We start from the raw sequence: 15,682 nt of genomic DNA, 5'->3' as shown, positions 1-15,682 counted from the left end.
CCAACTGTGTTAGAAATGTAATACACGTACTAGTTAGGCCCTTAAAAACTGTTTAGAATTGTTTTTGGTAAATTTCTAAAAAGGTTCCAGCTACTCTAAAACATGTCAACCTCAGAGGATAGAGTTGAGGAGCTTAACCTCACCGTTTACCTGCATCTTAGTTTGAAACAGCTAAAGGACCTCTGCAAGGCATGCAAAATTGTAACTGGGGCTCAACCAACAAACGCACAACGCCATGAGTTGCTTGCTGAGTTTGATAAGGTCCTGGCACTACAAGAAAACACTGACAATGTAGATGAAGATCCAGTCACTGAGGATGAGCCTGACAGCAGTGTTCAGGTAGAGGGTTCTCTTTCCAATGTCTGTAGGAAGTTGGCTTGTTATATGGTATATCAAAATGAGATATATTGTGCAGTGTCCAGGTGTTCCCTTACTAGTGGACAGGGCTTGTACTAGCAATCCTTAGGTGCTCTCTTAGAGGGTAGTGTGGACGAGCAGCCTTAGGCTTATCAGAGACGTGTTAGACAACTGCAAATACATACATACAGTCAATCAATGAGACTCACACCCCAATAAGGAGATCCACACCAATTTATAAAAATAACAACTATCTTTATATATGTTAAGGCCCAGAATCAATATGATCAGATAAGTACGTTTTGCAAGAGAAATACTTTCAGGTTTCAAAAGTCGACACACTGCATTTTTCAGATGTGGCCAAGAACAAGTACGGCATACAGGTATACTACAGCGACTTACAGTACCAATCTCCTGGTCTTAAGGTAGGTATGGGGCAAGGTCCAAGGTCAAACTAACAGGTCACACCGGGCGGCACTGCGACCATGGAGCGCAGAGGTGCAGTACAGCGTTGAGTGCCCAAAGTTAGTCAATGTGGATCGGTCCAGTCGAAAAGAGGCTGCAGGATAGGACTGGGGATCCAATCAGGGTGAAAAATCAAGTGGGTTCAGTTCTTGCAATGCTCAGGGACATAGGGACACCAGTGGTCCTCTTCTCCTCGGTCCTGGGCATCTGGATGCAGAAGGTTCTTGGACTATTGGGTGTCCGTTACTCTGGGTGGTTGCGGTGGAGGGAGGCCCACAGACACAGGCGCAGACATGGACTGGGGGACCAGTCCAGCTGAACCAACAGGTGGGCTCAAGTCTCACGAGCCTGGGGACATCAGTTGTCCTCTTCTCCTGGGTCCGGGGTGTCCAGGTGCAGAAGACCATCGGGTTTACGTCACCGGAGGTGGTCTCAATTGAGGATAAAACTGTAAAACTGTAAACTTCGCACTTGTATAACGCACTACTCACCCATTAGGGTCTCAAGGTGCTGTACGCATACCGCAATGGAACCCCTCCTGGCTTTTCTCTGTGAGGCGCACACTCCTGGACAGCCCCAGGGTGAAGCCAGGCATCCAAGCGCTGCGAGGGCCATTGTGGAGATTAAGCAAGCTATTTCCCAGAGTTACAGTGTGGGACCCATTAATTAGATTAGGCACCGAGGCAAGAATTATCTGGCCCAAGGGAATTGAGCCCAAGACCCACCGAGGTGGGAATTGAACCCTGGTCCCGGGCCAGATCTCTGCATCAGGGTCTGCCGCTCTAAACATTGTGCCACACTTCTCCACTGGGTGGCCTGCGGAAAGCATCTGCAGGCTCTGGCTTGAAGGTCACAGTGGGGAGACCCAGGATGGTCTTTGCTTCTGGAGTCGCTGGGGACCATGCTGGCACCCCTGGCCCACTTCAACAGAGGCTGGAATGCTCGGGTGTAGTGGAGGGTTTTGGCAGTCTGGGGTACTCTTCAGCATTTCTTGGGGGCCTGCAAGGATGTAGGGGAGCAGCTCCGTTACTCCACAGGAGTTCTTTGTGCTGGGGTTAAGGCTGTCAATCTTCCAGGGCTTTTGGAAGTTGCAGAAGCTGGTGGACAAGGCAACTTTGGCACAATTGTCAAAGTCAGCAGGCAGGCTGGCAGGGTTGGCACTGAGTCCATCACTGGTCTTCAGTTCTCGCTTTTGGGTCTCTGGAGTGCCCTTCTTCAGGTCAGCTGGATCTGATTTCCTGGTGCCAGGAGCTACCCTCATAAACCAAGTTTCAGGGTTTTAGGGGAGTGTAGATAGTATCCAAAGTGCTACTTACCCCTGGGGTCATTCGCCCCCTATAACACCACTTCCTGTGGAAAGTGGGTGTAACCCTGTCTCAAAGTTCCTAGTTCTGTCATCACCAAGATAGCAGGATTTCCATGTGTCCACATCAGGCAGCTCACCTTAGTGGTGGGACTGACCTGAGAGGTGGGCACGCCTCTCTGACTACTCATTTTACCGCCTGTCCAAGTGCCAAATGGGCCCTGTGGCAGGGGGTCGGCATCCTCTCCTTTGAGGAAAGCCAGATCTAGATATCAAGAGTGGTGGGCTTCTTTGAAGCTCCCTGCCTTGGAATGCAGATTTGCAGGTCATTCTGTTGAGAGGGATGTGCTAACACCCCTGCCACAGCAGGCTTTGTTTCTGTCTGCCCAAGAACATGACTCTCACCCCTGAGAATCAGAAATATGTCTGGTGGTGACAGGCTAGTTACAACTAGTCAGCAAGCACAAAGGTAGATGGTTCATTTTCAGGGGGAACTTGTAAGGTGCCCTCTAGGTACATGTATTAATAAATCCTTCACTGGAATCAGTGAGTGTTTATTAATATGAGATGTTTGATACCAAACATCCCTATTTACAGTGAAGCCATCATGTAGCTGGAGAACTCTTACTGACCAGTGTCCAGCACATGTACTTAAAATAGCTACCCTGTTCACTCACTATGTCTGAGACTCAACAAAGACATAGCACAGGCATATCTGCTTTTGCAGATATGTCCTCACATACAGGCCCTCATTTTAACCCTGTCGGTCTTTTGACCGCCAGGGTTAATATGGGTGTATCGCCGCCAACAGGCTGGCGGTGCATACCGCCACATTATGAGTGTGGCGGGTTGGCCGCAGCCACCCCCCACATCATGGCGGTATGAACTGTCGGGTTGGAGGTGTGCATCTCCGACCTGGCTGTCCACACATGACCGCCAGCAGTATAATGAACAGGCCTACCGCCATGGTTTTCGCAGCTGTACCACCACCACGAAAACCATAGTGGTAGGGCTACCGGGGCCGCGAAAACCTGCCAGCCTGCCTACCTACTCTATCCCGACAATTGCGACAACCCGACTCGTCCTGCAGCTGTGCATCCTCCAAAAGACTCAGAGGGCCTCTACACTCCACAAAGCCGCCATCATCTCCCTTGAAATGGAGGAGCCACTTCCCTTTAGCCTGCAGGCACCAACCGCAACATCTGATTTACCTTTCTGGTGATCACTGGGTCCAATGACACAGCAGCTGCCCAGCAGGAGGTGATTGTGCTCCAGGAGGCTTGACCTTTCTCCCGACCAAGTGAGAAGACACTAGGACCTAACTGAGCCCCCCTGTACTAATACCTGGGGTACCGGACCCCTTGCACTAACCAACACTTGTTTGACTTCAACCCAGACTCCAACGTTGCAACCATAGACTAGCCATTGAGGGATGTTAGAAATGGGGTCTCTAGCTGGCAGTGGTTTGCACCCTGTCCAAGTAAAGACCTCACTCTAGTCAGGGTAAGGGAGTCGCACAGCTAAAATATACCTTGCTCAACCCCTTGGTAGCTTGGCTCAAGCAGTCAGGGTTATCTCAGAGGCAATGTGCAAAATATTTGTACACAAACACAGTGAAAACACAACAAAAGTACTCCACACCAGTTTAGAAAAATAGCCAATATCGATCTGAGTAAATACAAGACCAAAACTACAAAAATCCAACATACACAAGCAAAGATACACATTTTCAAAGATTAATTCTTAGTACAGCACTTAGAAACGGAATAGTTCCAACTAGCGCTATCACGACATCTTGATGGAGTGGTCTCCAACAGTCCGTGCCACTCGTGAGGGAGGCCACTCACACAGTTGCAGAGACCACGGGTACAGTGCCTTGGAAAATGATGAGGAAACAAAGATGCTGCACAGAGTCGCAGAGGTGAGTCATCACTGGTGTGGCGTTGGTTCCTTACTACCACTGGGGAGGTGAGGCGTCCGTTCCTTACAGCTAGGCAGGGGAGGTGAAGCATTAGTTCTCAACAGATGCAGGGGAGATGATGCATAGTTGGCGGCAAGGCGGCAGTTCCTTACGACAAGGTGGAGTCGATGAATCCAGCAGGTCAAGGCGCGAGGTGTTGACTTCGCGGTGTCGCAATGAAACCATGGGACCCCAGGAGCTGGGTGACTCGGATGTCAGTGACATGGTGCTCTAGACTCACTCTGTGGCGGAACTTCAAAGGCACGGTGGCGTTGGTCGCGGTTGTTGCTCTCACTGGGACACTCCATCAATAGCCAGGTTCCTACAATGCCTGACCCCTTTGATAGGGGGTGCTTAGATTGGAACTGGTGCTGGGGAGGCAGGGGAGGTTAGTACCCATGGACTGCTGCACGGGAGGCAAGTCCTATCTCCAGGTTGGAACCCGAGCTAAGTTTTTGCGAGACGGCCTCTTACTCAGCGGCCAACAGCTACGGCTTGCCCTGGAGTTCCTGCCCACCAAAGATGTCCAGCATATTATTGCCACTTCTCAGTGACATTTTGAGACTTCAAGCACAGTGGAAGGAGCAGCAGGCATTGCAAGAGGCCTACTTACACGGGGGCATTTGGTGATGTACATTGCAGTAACGCCACACTTTTGGTCTATACCATTCAAATGTGATGACTTTGCACTTTAGCATACTTTTGGATGTTTGTTGGCCCATTTCAAAAAGGCCACAATATTGGAGACGGACTGCGTGTCTGAAATTAGATCTTGATACTGGATTGCAATGTGAATTTTTGAGAAGTGGTCGATATAGTCTCAAAATTAAGACAAAAACGTTTTTGGTTGATATGGTTGCTAAGGACATCGTATTAATGTTACACTTTCGGACCAATTCATGTAAATGTGACAACCTTTTCCTCTAGCGTACTTGCCGTATGTTCATTTGGCTTATTCCAATATGGCCGGCATATTTGAGAGGATTATGTTGTTGATTCAGGGTCTACTGCCAATAGTCAGTTTTTTGAGGTAACTGTTAAGAAACTTTCTGGTAATTTAAAAATACTAAACGGAAATCTTTATTTGAACTGTACATAAATGATTTACTTAAGTCATAGCATTAGTGTGTGCCGTTTAAATATGGCGACCGCTATGGCCAAGATGTTTCTGGACGCTTTTCGATGACATCTGTAGAAGCGTTCCAACTGCATTTTCTTGCACTATATGAGGATAGAACTTGATGCTCTCGGATTGTTTGGCGTCTTACAAACTTGCGGAGTATAAAGGTAAATAATTAGAGGAAGTGACTTATTTTTCAATCCCTGTTTAGAATGAGAAGTGTATATCGATATATTAACTCTAATTTGGAATTCTCAAGTTAATACATTTTACTAAATATTGTCATCATAGACTATTATTTTTTAACATGAATTTCAGTGATAGTGCAGGACGTTTTAGTAAAGTTAAAAATAACAATATTGAAATAAATATAACTAAGATGACTCAATAGTGGAACTAGTTGTTTATTCCACGTATTTGGGGTTGGCTACTTTTTTGAAAGGTCACTTGGTTGTGGATTGGAAGAGAAATATTTGAGATATGTATACTCCCAGGTTAGGTGATTAACTTGGTCGCTTTCTCGTTTGCTTGGTTTTAGTTATTGTACATACATATTTAATTTGGTTGTTCTGTGTTAGTTTGCTTTTTTCCAGTTACTATAGATTACATATATGCTGTTTTGAAAAATGAACTGGCCACAACATATACATAAAGTTCGAGTTGGAATGATGGTCTTGGATGAGCTTTACAGGGGAATTAGAATTTACTCGTTAACCAAACAACTAATATAAGGTTGGTTGAGCAATGGAATTGGTTATACATGGGTGATATATATCAGCATAATGTGTGGCTACATGACAATGGCTCTTTCTCCTCTATTCTTAGCGATATCTCAGAAGAAAATGGATCATATTATTTGTAAAGAGGTATAACTAAAAACTATATTCTCTATTATATGAGATAGTATTTATTCACAAATTATCTGTCTCCTGCGCACTTTGGGTTAAGATATCACGTGGTGACAATGGGTTCTAGTGTCTTTGCTGTTTATTCTCTCCTTTTTCCATCACTACTATATTCTAACACTTGGATGATTGGTGTAGGTTCTAAAACAGATTTAGTCTATTACTTGGTGTTTCTATGGGTATGTGGTTTCTATATATTATTGTTTATAGTTGGAAAATTTTTAGTATATTTATTATTTGTTTTAAATATATGATGGCATGAGATTTGACAATTTCTAATAATTTTGTTTGATCAATATAAATATATTTTTTGTTTATAATTTGTTCATATGTTGGTATTTTATCAGCGTTGAAAAAGTCCCACCACAGGACGAAACACGTGTCGGCTGAATCCGGTCAACTTCAACTATTAGCTGAATCCTGTCAACATCTTTAAGACTGCTTGTAGTTGGACCTCTCATGAAATAATTAAAATTTGGCTGAATATCTGAATCCGGCCAACATTTGTAAAAATGCCCACAGTTGGACTCTTTTCTTGAGTTTTCTAGAATCAGCCCGGAGTATTTATTATACTATGATATTGCTTTCAGGCTTGTTAAGAATTGTTTGTTGTTATGGAAATATTTGTGTTAAATAAATTGAGTTATTTGAATTCATTTGCCACATATCCATCCATATTTTCTGTAATCATATCTTGCAACTGGATCCTATGTCTGTATTGATATATAATGATCACTGAATCTGCTACTTTGATTTAGTTTAGGACTTTCTATACATGTGTGCTCCGCTAACTGTCTTTTAGTCTGTGAGTAACTGGTTTAGATTATTTCTATCCCAGCATATGTGCTTTGGCAGCAGGTACGTGTTTAGTGTTTGAGCACCGTCTGTACAAACAATTGAACTGATAGGAATGTGCAGCTAAAAAACAGTAATTGCTGCCACAATTCTTAGCATTGCAAGAGGCCTCGTCTGGCTCTGGGGAGCGACAGATGTTATAGCTCAGGAGTAGAGCGGTCCAGTGGTATTTGGGACAACACCAAAGACAGTAGCAGAAAGGCGTCCATTCTACCACAAACAAGATATGTTTGACTTGGACAAAAGACAGGGAAGGCCCCTGACGCACAAAGCCCCTACCGGGCCATGGAAGTGGTTCCGAACCCCAACCGGGACAAGTAGCCATGTGCATGTCGATGGTGAGAGGATAACATGCCGAACAACAATACCAACAGAAGGGAGAGAAACTGAGAAGGCCCAAATAGGTCACCCCAATGGCTCTGACCTGGAGCTCAGTAACACGTCCAAACCAGATGGCACAAAGAATATAATCTAACAATGGAGAAAATGCTCATTACCAACAATGGTTGGAATCATTGTACCTTGTGACTCAAAAATATTTATTTGAAGAAAAACAACTTGTACACATCTGCACCAACACTAGATGGAAAGAGTACGCACAGCATTTGTATCTAGAGCCACACATGGCTAGAAAGGAAAATGTTACTTTCCCAGTAAGCATCTGTTTCTGGCATGTAGTGGTGTAGATTCACATGCTCTGCATATTTACATGATCTAGTGTTAGGTTCGGACGGTTGCAAGTTATTTTTGTTTGAAAAGTCTTTTGAGTCACAAGGTATGACGACTCCTCGTCTTGCTGGCAATGTGCATGGGCACTGACTCTATTTTCAGATTTTTTTCCCACAGGTGAATGCAGAATAGTGTGAAGATAAGAAAGTGTGAAGACATGCGTACAAATGTATATTAATAGACTGTAATGACTACAGGTGACTGGGAAGGCACATGGGTGCATGTGACTTTACAGCACTACATGCCACAAAAAGATGCTTACTGGGTAAGTAACACTTTCTGTTTGATGGCAGGTGTGGCTGTAGATACACATGCTCTGCATAGAGTGTAAAACAGTGCCTTCCAAGAAACAGTGGCTAACCTGTGGGCGTTACAGTACTTTGAAAAAGAGTACGTAGCACTGCCTGTCCTACATTAGCTGTGGTGTGCTAAAACAGCCACACAATAATGTCTAGTGAAAGTGTGTGGTGTTGACCATGTAGCTGCCGTACATATGGCAGCTATAAGTATGTTACCTAAAAATGCCACAGATGCACCTTTCCTGCTTGTTGAATGTGCTCTTGGGATCATAGGTAGTGGCCTTTTGGCTTTTGCATAACACGTTTGGATAGGTTTAACGATCCATCTTGTTATACTAGTTTTAGTGACAGGGTTACCCTTAAGTAGTGGACAAAAGGCAACAAAAGTTGTTTTGTCAAGTTTTAGTTCTATCAATATAGAACATAAGCGCTCTTTTTAAATCTAACGTGTGGCGGGTTCTTTCAGCAACCAACTCAGGTTGTGGGGAAAAAACTAGCAAGTAAATGGTTTGATACTACTTTTGGTAGACATTTGGGGCTGGTACGAAGAACCACTTTATCTTTATGCATCTGGAAAAAGGGTTCTTGTACCGTTAATGCCTGGAGATCACTTACATGCCTAAGGGAAGTGATTGCCACTAAAAAAGCCAGCTTCCACAAAAGAAATTGCAAAGGGCATGAATGTAGTGGTTCAAAAGTTGAGCCATTAGTTGTTTCTAGTACGTACCACATTAGGGTTCCAGGAAGACACTGTGGGTAATCTTGGTGGTTTCACCCTTTCAAGTCCTCCCATAAAAGCTTTAATGACAATATTCTGAAAAGAGAAGAATGTTGTGTGTTCTGAAGGTAAGAAGCTAGGCTGCTAAATGTTGGATTATAGAAGCATTTGCCAGGTTTGATTTTTGCAAATGGAATAGATATAAGATAATATTTTGTACCAACAGTTGGAAAGAGTTCCAGTTATTAAAAATGCAATAAAAAACAAATTGTTTCCACTTTGCTGCATAGCATGCTCTAGTAATTGGTCTACGTGCTTCCTTAAGGATGTCCACACACACGTGAGATAGGTTTAAATACCCAAATTCTATGACTTCCGGAAACAAATTGCAAGATTCAGCTACTTGGGATTTGGGTGCCTGTTTTGACCTTGGTTCTGAGTGAGAAGGTCTGGGTCTAGGGGAAGCTTCTCGTGTGGCACTACTGAGAAATCTAGGAGATTGGTAAACCATGGTTGTCTTGCCCATGTGGGTGCCACAAGAATTAGTGTGGGAGAAGCCTGCCTGAGTTTCTGAACCACATACCGAAGGAGAGGTGGAAAAGCATAGGAAAATATTCCTCACCAGTTCATCCATAGGCCATTGCCCTTGGACTGGGGTTGTAGGAAACTGGAGGCAAAGTTTCAGAATTTTGTGTTTTCTTTTGTTGCGCACATGTGTATGTCTGGAAATCCCCACTTTTGGAAGTAGGGTAGAAGGACTTTGGGGTGGAGTTTCCACTTGCAGACTTGTTGTCACATCTTGCTGAGGAGGTCGGCAAAATTGTTGAGTGTCCCTGGGAGTTGCTCTCCTAGCAGGTACATTTTGTGATGAATGGCCCAATGCCAAATTGTCTGTGCAAGGGGAGACAACTGTAGTGAGTGTCCCTCCAATCTTTTTGGAGATAAAACACGGTTATCATGCTGTCTGTGCGAATGAGGACTACTTTGTTGATGAGATGCATCACAATGGCTTTGAGCGCTAGGTGAACAGCTAGCAGCTCTAGATAGTTGATGTGTTGAGTGTATGTGGTTCTAAAGACCTTGGACAGTGAGGTTTTAGAAGTGAGATCCCCATCCCATCTGAGAGGCGTTCATTGTCAGAATGATTTGTGGAACAGTGTTCAGAAATGGGCGTCCTTTTAAAAGATTGGCTTTGTTCCACCACTGCAGAGAGTGAAAGGTGCAGCAGTCTACCAACACTAGAACCTCTAAGTGACACTGTGCCCGAGACCATTGGTGTGATAGATATTCCTGCAACGGACCCATGTCAAGACGTGAATGTGGCACAACTGCATTGCAAGAAGCCATCATCCCTAGAAATTGCATGATTTATTTTACTGTGCTTTGTTGATTGGGGAGAAAGTGAGAGAGCTGCGTCTGATTCTGTATTCTTGCTGCATTTGGGTAGGCTATTCCTTACTTTGTGTTGAGTATGGCTGCAAGATATGGCTGTATCTGAAGTGGGCTCAAATTTGACTGAGACATTGTTTCAGAGAGTTGGCTTTGATGAGCCAGTCATCTAGATAAGGGTACACATGAATTTTCGGCCTACGCAGAGAAGCTGCTACCATCACTAGGCATTCTGTAAACACCCTTGGTGCTGTGGTGACCCCAAATGACAGCACTTTAAATTGGTAATTTTGCTTTTCTATGACGAATCTCAGATATTTGCAATGTGCTGGGTGTCTAGGAAAGTGAAAGCAGGTGTCTTTTAGATCCAGTGTGGATAAAAAGTAGCCCGGTTGTAGCAAGGGTAGCACATCTTGGAGTATGACCAAATGGAAATGTTCTGATATGATGAAATGGTTTAACGATCTGAGCTCTAGGATGGGTCTTAAGTGTAGGAAAGTCACTCCTTTTTGGCATGGTTACCCCCACTTTTTGCCTGCTATCAGTGTGCTTAGACTGTTTTCACTGGGATCCTGCTAACCAGAGCCCCAGTGATTGTGCTCTCTCCTCTAAATTTGGTTACCTTGATACCCTTTACACCCCACAATTGGCATACTGGTGTACCCCTGTAAGTCCCTAGTATATGGTACTTAGGTATCCAGGGCACTGGTAAACCAGGGGTCCCCCATGGGTTGCAGCATGTATTATGCCACCCATGGGAGCCCACGCAAACTGTCTTCAGGCGTGCCATTTGCAGCTTGCATGAAAAGGTGCATGTACATTTTTACTACTGGTCACTACACCAGATCACTGTAAATCACCCCTATGGTAGGCCCTTACAGCCCAAAGGGCAGGGTGCAGATTCATGTGTGTGAGGACACCCCTGCATGAGCAGAGGTGCCCCTACGAACTCCAGTTCCAATACACTGGACTTCGTAAGTGCAGGGAAGCCATTTTTCCCGTTTACTGGCTACATATTGGTAACTCTGAAACTAGGCATGTTGGAATCATACCCCAATACTAATGCCAGTATTCGAGGCATGATTCCATACACTCTGGGGGTTCCTTAGAGAACCCCCCCAGTATTGCTCCTACCAGTCTTCCATGGTTTGCAAGCAGCAGACACTGGTGCAGTCCCTCAGACTTGCTTCTGCCCTACTGCTGCATGATCAGCTCAAGCAGGGGAAGGCAGAACAAAGGATTTCCTGTGGGAGAGAAGATTCAACACCCTCTCCCTTGGAAATGGTGTTACTGGGCTTGGGAGGGGTAGCCTCCCAGCACCACCAGACTGCTTTGAAGGGCACATTTGGTGCTCTCCTTGCATAATCCGGTTTATACCAGACCAGGGACCCCCTGGTCCCTGTCCTGGTGCACAACTGCACAAAGGAAAGGGGAGTGACCACTCCCCTATCCATCATCACCCCAGGGCTGGTGCCCAGAGCTCTTCCAGGTGGCCACTCGATTCTGCCATCTTGGAAAAAAGATGTGCAGAGGCCCCTGGGTGCATCTGGTTGGTCAGGACAAGTAACTGACTTCTTTGTGGGCAGGTCCCCAGATTCCACATGCAAGACTCCACCAGGACTCCTCTGCATCAACCTCTTCTGCTCTTGGCCACCAGAACCTCTGCTGGACTTCTCAGGAACCAAACAAGTCTGTAATCCTGAGGCACCCTTGCCTTGCAATATTGTTTCTCCTGCTCCTTCCAGCAATTGCAACATTTCCACGGCTGCGCATACTCTGGGGTCAGCAAGACTTCAGCTGCACCAAAGAAGCAAGAAGGAACCTCCTTTGGAGTAAAGGAGTCACTCCCCTGCATCCGTGGGCCCCTAAGGAAACAACGCTCAGGTGCTGGGATCTGCTCTCTGCTGGAACTGCGTGGATCCCCAGCACAGGTCATGGTTGTGGGTGGTCCTCTTGGGTGGTCCTCTTGGTCCTCTCTGCCCTCTGTCCAACTTAGGAGGCAGTGAGCCCTTGCCTCCCCCTGCAGGACAGAAACGCTGTGCACTGCGACTTTTGCAGAAACAAGGCTTGTTGACTTCTTCTCCGAGGGATCTTCAGGCTCCAAGTAGCCCGGCCTCCAGCACTTCATCCTTGCAAGGACAGTCTCCTCTCTGCTGCTCCAGCGACGTGGGACTCCTATCTAGGTGTGGTGACTGGGCCTCACTGCAACTTACTGTGCCTGCTGCCAGTGGGTGGCCTGTGGGGGGTTACGATTGCTTCTGCTGGCTCTGCTGAGTACTGAGGGTCAGCCCGGACTCCCCTCCAAGGGTCGAGTCCCCTGGACCTTACTGGTCCTCTTCAGCTGTGCAAATCCTCTTCTGCCCGGCTTTGCCAAGGCTTGTTGGTGGTTCTCCTGAACACTGACCCATCTGCGATCTGGCAACCAGCGTGGGACAGCCTCTGCACGACTTCAGGGACTTCTCTGCAGCTCCTGGTCTCCACAGCTGACCTTCATCTTCTGCCGTCGACCCAGATCTTCTACCACAGATGGGAGGGCAGTAGCTCCTGCCCCACCTGGACACTTCTGCGTGGACTGGACTCTGTCCACGTCTTTTGCAGGTCCTCTTCATACGGAATCCACCACTGGGTTCCAATGGACTGGCCGTGTTCTTGCAAACTTCGTTTCCCAACTCCCCTTGTTAGTCTATGGGAAGACCAGATAACTCACCTCTGGTCTCCTGGTCGCTGGGGGTCATCTAGTTACTCACCTCTTGGGGTTCCAAGTTCTCCCAGCTCCCTTCTTACAACACCACATCCTTGGATGGGGGGACCTAATTTTGCATTTCACTATTTTAGTATATGCCTTGGCCCCCTTTAGGACCCTAGCTATTTTCTGCCATTTCTTACCAATGCTTGTTGTTTTTCTATGCTAATTCCTAATACTTACTGTGTATAGATAGTGCGTACTTACCTCCAATTGGGGGTCTGCCTATAGTAATATAGTTCAGTGTTACTGTAATAAAGTACCTTTATTTTTGCAACACTGTGTGGTTCCCTTCTTGTGAGATAAGTTGTTGTGGACTACTTTGGTATTATAAGTGCTTTACACTCCTCCACACACCAGGCTAGCCTTCCTACACTAAGGATCTGTCCTTTTTGGGCATGGGAAAGTAAAAGAAATACACACTGATTCCTTGATGTTGTATAGAAACTGGTTCTATTGCTCCCCTAGTTAGTAAAGATTGCACTTCCTGTTTGAGGAGAATAATGTGATCCTGTGAGTGTTTGTAAGAGCAAGGTTGAATGTTTGGAGGTGTGGAATTGAGCTCCAGATAATAACCATGTTGGATATTATCCCACACCCATTGATCTGTTGTAATTTGTTGCCAATTTTGGAGAAAGAACTGAAGGCGCCCTCCTACAGGTGTTTGGTAATCGGAGGGAAGATGGAATGAGTCACTGCTTAGAGGCAGCGGAAGGAACTCATGGGGGCGGTGTTTTACCCTACCTGTGTAGTCGTTCCCCCATCTGAGCCCTTGTAAAATTCTCTATGTGAGGATGTGCAGTGTTGATCTTTACTGTATGACAGTGAAGGTTCTGCTGTGAGAGGCTTAGAGACTTGGGGCCTACAAACAGCACCACAAGAGGCAGGGAGTTGGAGGGCCCCCAGGGATTTTTCCACCTCGTTATCTTTCTTCATGTTTTCTAACGCCTGGTCTACTTGTATCCCGAAAAGATGCTCCATGTCGAACGGTACATTTAAAATTGTTTGGTGTACCCTCCTGTTTGAAACCGTAAATGTGTAGCTATGCATGCCGGCATAAGAGGACACTTATGTTTAGGCCTCTTGCTGTGCTCCTTTGGGAGGTATTGGAGCATCTGCTCCATTTCGTTTCAGTGGGCATCCGTCATGTCTCCCAAGGCGTCCTTGTGTGTTGGCAGTACCCCAATGATTTCCTGCCTGAGCAGCAACACACTTGCCGAAGCATCAATGAGCTTACTTTCTTTATCAGGAGGTGGAGCAGCTTGTGAACTGGCTCTTTTCCTGGCATTTTATACAACTAAAGAATCTTCAGGTATCTGACCCTTGATGTAAATTGGATCACATGGGAAGCTTTTTTTTTTTTTCTCCACTCTTGTGGTAATAATACGTGCTTTAGCCGGATCTTGGAAAACATCCTCTGCATGTCTTAACATGCATTTAAGCATGGGCAGATATTGTGTAGACTTATGTGAGGAGGTAGGAGTCTCAAAAAGAAAATCATCCTCAATGGGATCTTTATGGAGGAGTACTTGATGGTATGTAGTATGTGAAATGGGTGGGACTTTTTTGATGACTAACATAGGATTCTAGCTGTCTGTATATTCCCAGTGGGAGGAACGACTTGCACACTGCCAGGACTTCAACAGCTATGGGAATTCTAAAATTCATGCCACTGTCATACACTGTGTTTGTTGATCTCCACTACTATGCAGTGATTTTTCCTTTTTACTGCTGTACTTCAATTGAGCAACTGTTTATTAAAGACTTTTAAAAAAAGAATCTACTGTTAGACCGTAGCCCCTAAACTGTGGTATCAAAGTGACCTCATAACAAACACCCTGAAGGATAGGAGGAGGGTTTGGTTGTTGAAAAAATTACAGACATAACCATCTTAAAGGTCCCTGAAAGAGAGTGTGTGAAAAAATTATCATTTTGCATTCTCCTGCAATGTTAAGTTTAGGAGAGACACACTACAATCTCTATACATTAGAGAAACTATTAGAAATGTTGAAAGGCTCTTCAGCTTTATGACTCTTTTTCCATCAGCTCCTTTGTCCTGATAAAGGCATCAAAATTTTTCTCAGATAACTGTAAATTGTAATGCTTCCTTTGCTTGTGCAGCTTTGTAGAAGTCAGTGGCGGCCGGCAGCTTTAGGAGGGAGGGGGGCGGGCGGGGCATAGGCACACACACACACACACACACACACACACACACACACACACACACACACTCATTCTTTCAGACACAGACACGCACGCACGCACATCCATTAACAACACTCATACCATTCAAACATGCACGCACCCACCAAACATTCATTTTAAAAACATCACACACACTCATTCTTTCACACACACACATCCATTAACAACATTCATACCATTCCAACATGCATGCATGCACCAAACATTCAATTTGAAACATCACACACATACACACACACACACTTACCTTCGGCTTCCAGGTCCCAGGAGGGTTGGGACTGCTTCCTTCACTCATCAGCTGACCTTAGGTCAGCCAATGAGGGAAGGAAGCAGTCCCAACCTCGTCACAGAGTGGGATGGGGTCAGTGAGACTGCTGACCCCACCCCACTCTGTGACGAAGTGTCACTGATTGACACTCGCCCTGGGCACTTCAGGGCTTAAACTGAAGCGCCCAGGGAGAGTGTCAATTGTTGACGCTTTCTTCGTCACCCAGGGGAGGGCCTCGAGGCACCTTTGCTGAGCCGAGGAGGTCACGCCCATAGGAGCTGTGATCTCCTCAGCTCAGCAAAGTTCAGCTCAGGCAGCCAGGAGACTGCGCAAATCGCGCATGTCTGCTCCTGGCTGCCTGACTTG

The 15,682-nt window shown here is 45.7% G+C and overlaps 1 protein-coding gene across 4 annotated transcripts in view; it reads right to left on the bottom strand.

The window, feature by feature from the left end:
* SPG11 (SPG11 vesicle trafficking associated, spatacsin) overlaps nucleotides 1-15,682 on the bottom strand; it is a 579,875-nt gene that overhangs the window by 237,672 nt on the left and 326,521 nt on the right. The gene's annotated exons all lie outside the window — the stretch shown is intronic.

Source organism: Pleurodeles waltl, chromosome 3_1 (genome assembly GCF_031143425.1).
Source record: "Pleurodeles waltl isolate 20211129_DDA chromosome 3_1, aPleWal1.hap1.20221129, whole genome shotgun sequence".
In the NCBI taxonomy this organism is placed as follows: domain Eukaryota; kingdom Metazoa; phylum Chordata; class Amphibia; order Caudata; family Salamandridae; genus Pleurodeles; species Pleurodeles waltl.
This window is presented reverse-complemented; position numbering and strand designations above follow the sequence as displayed.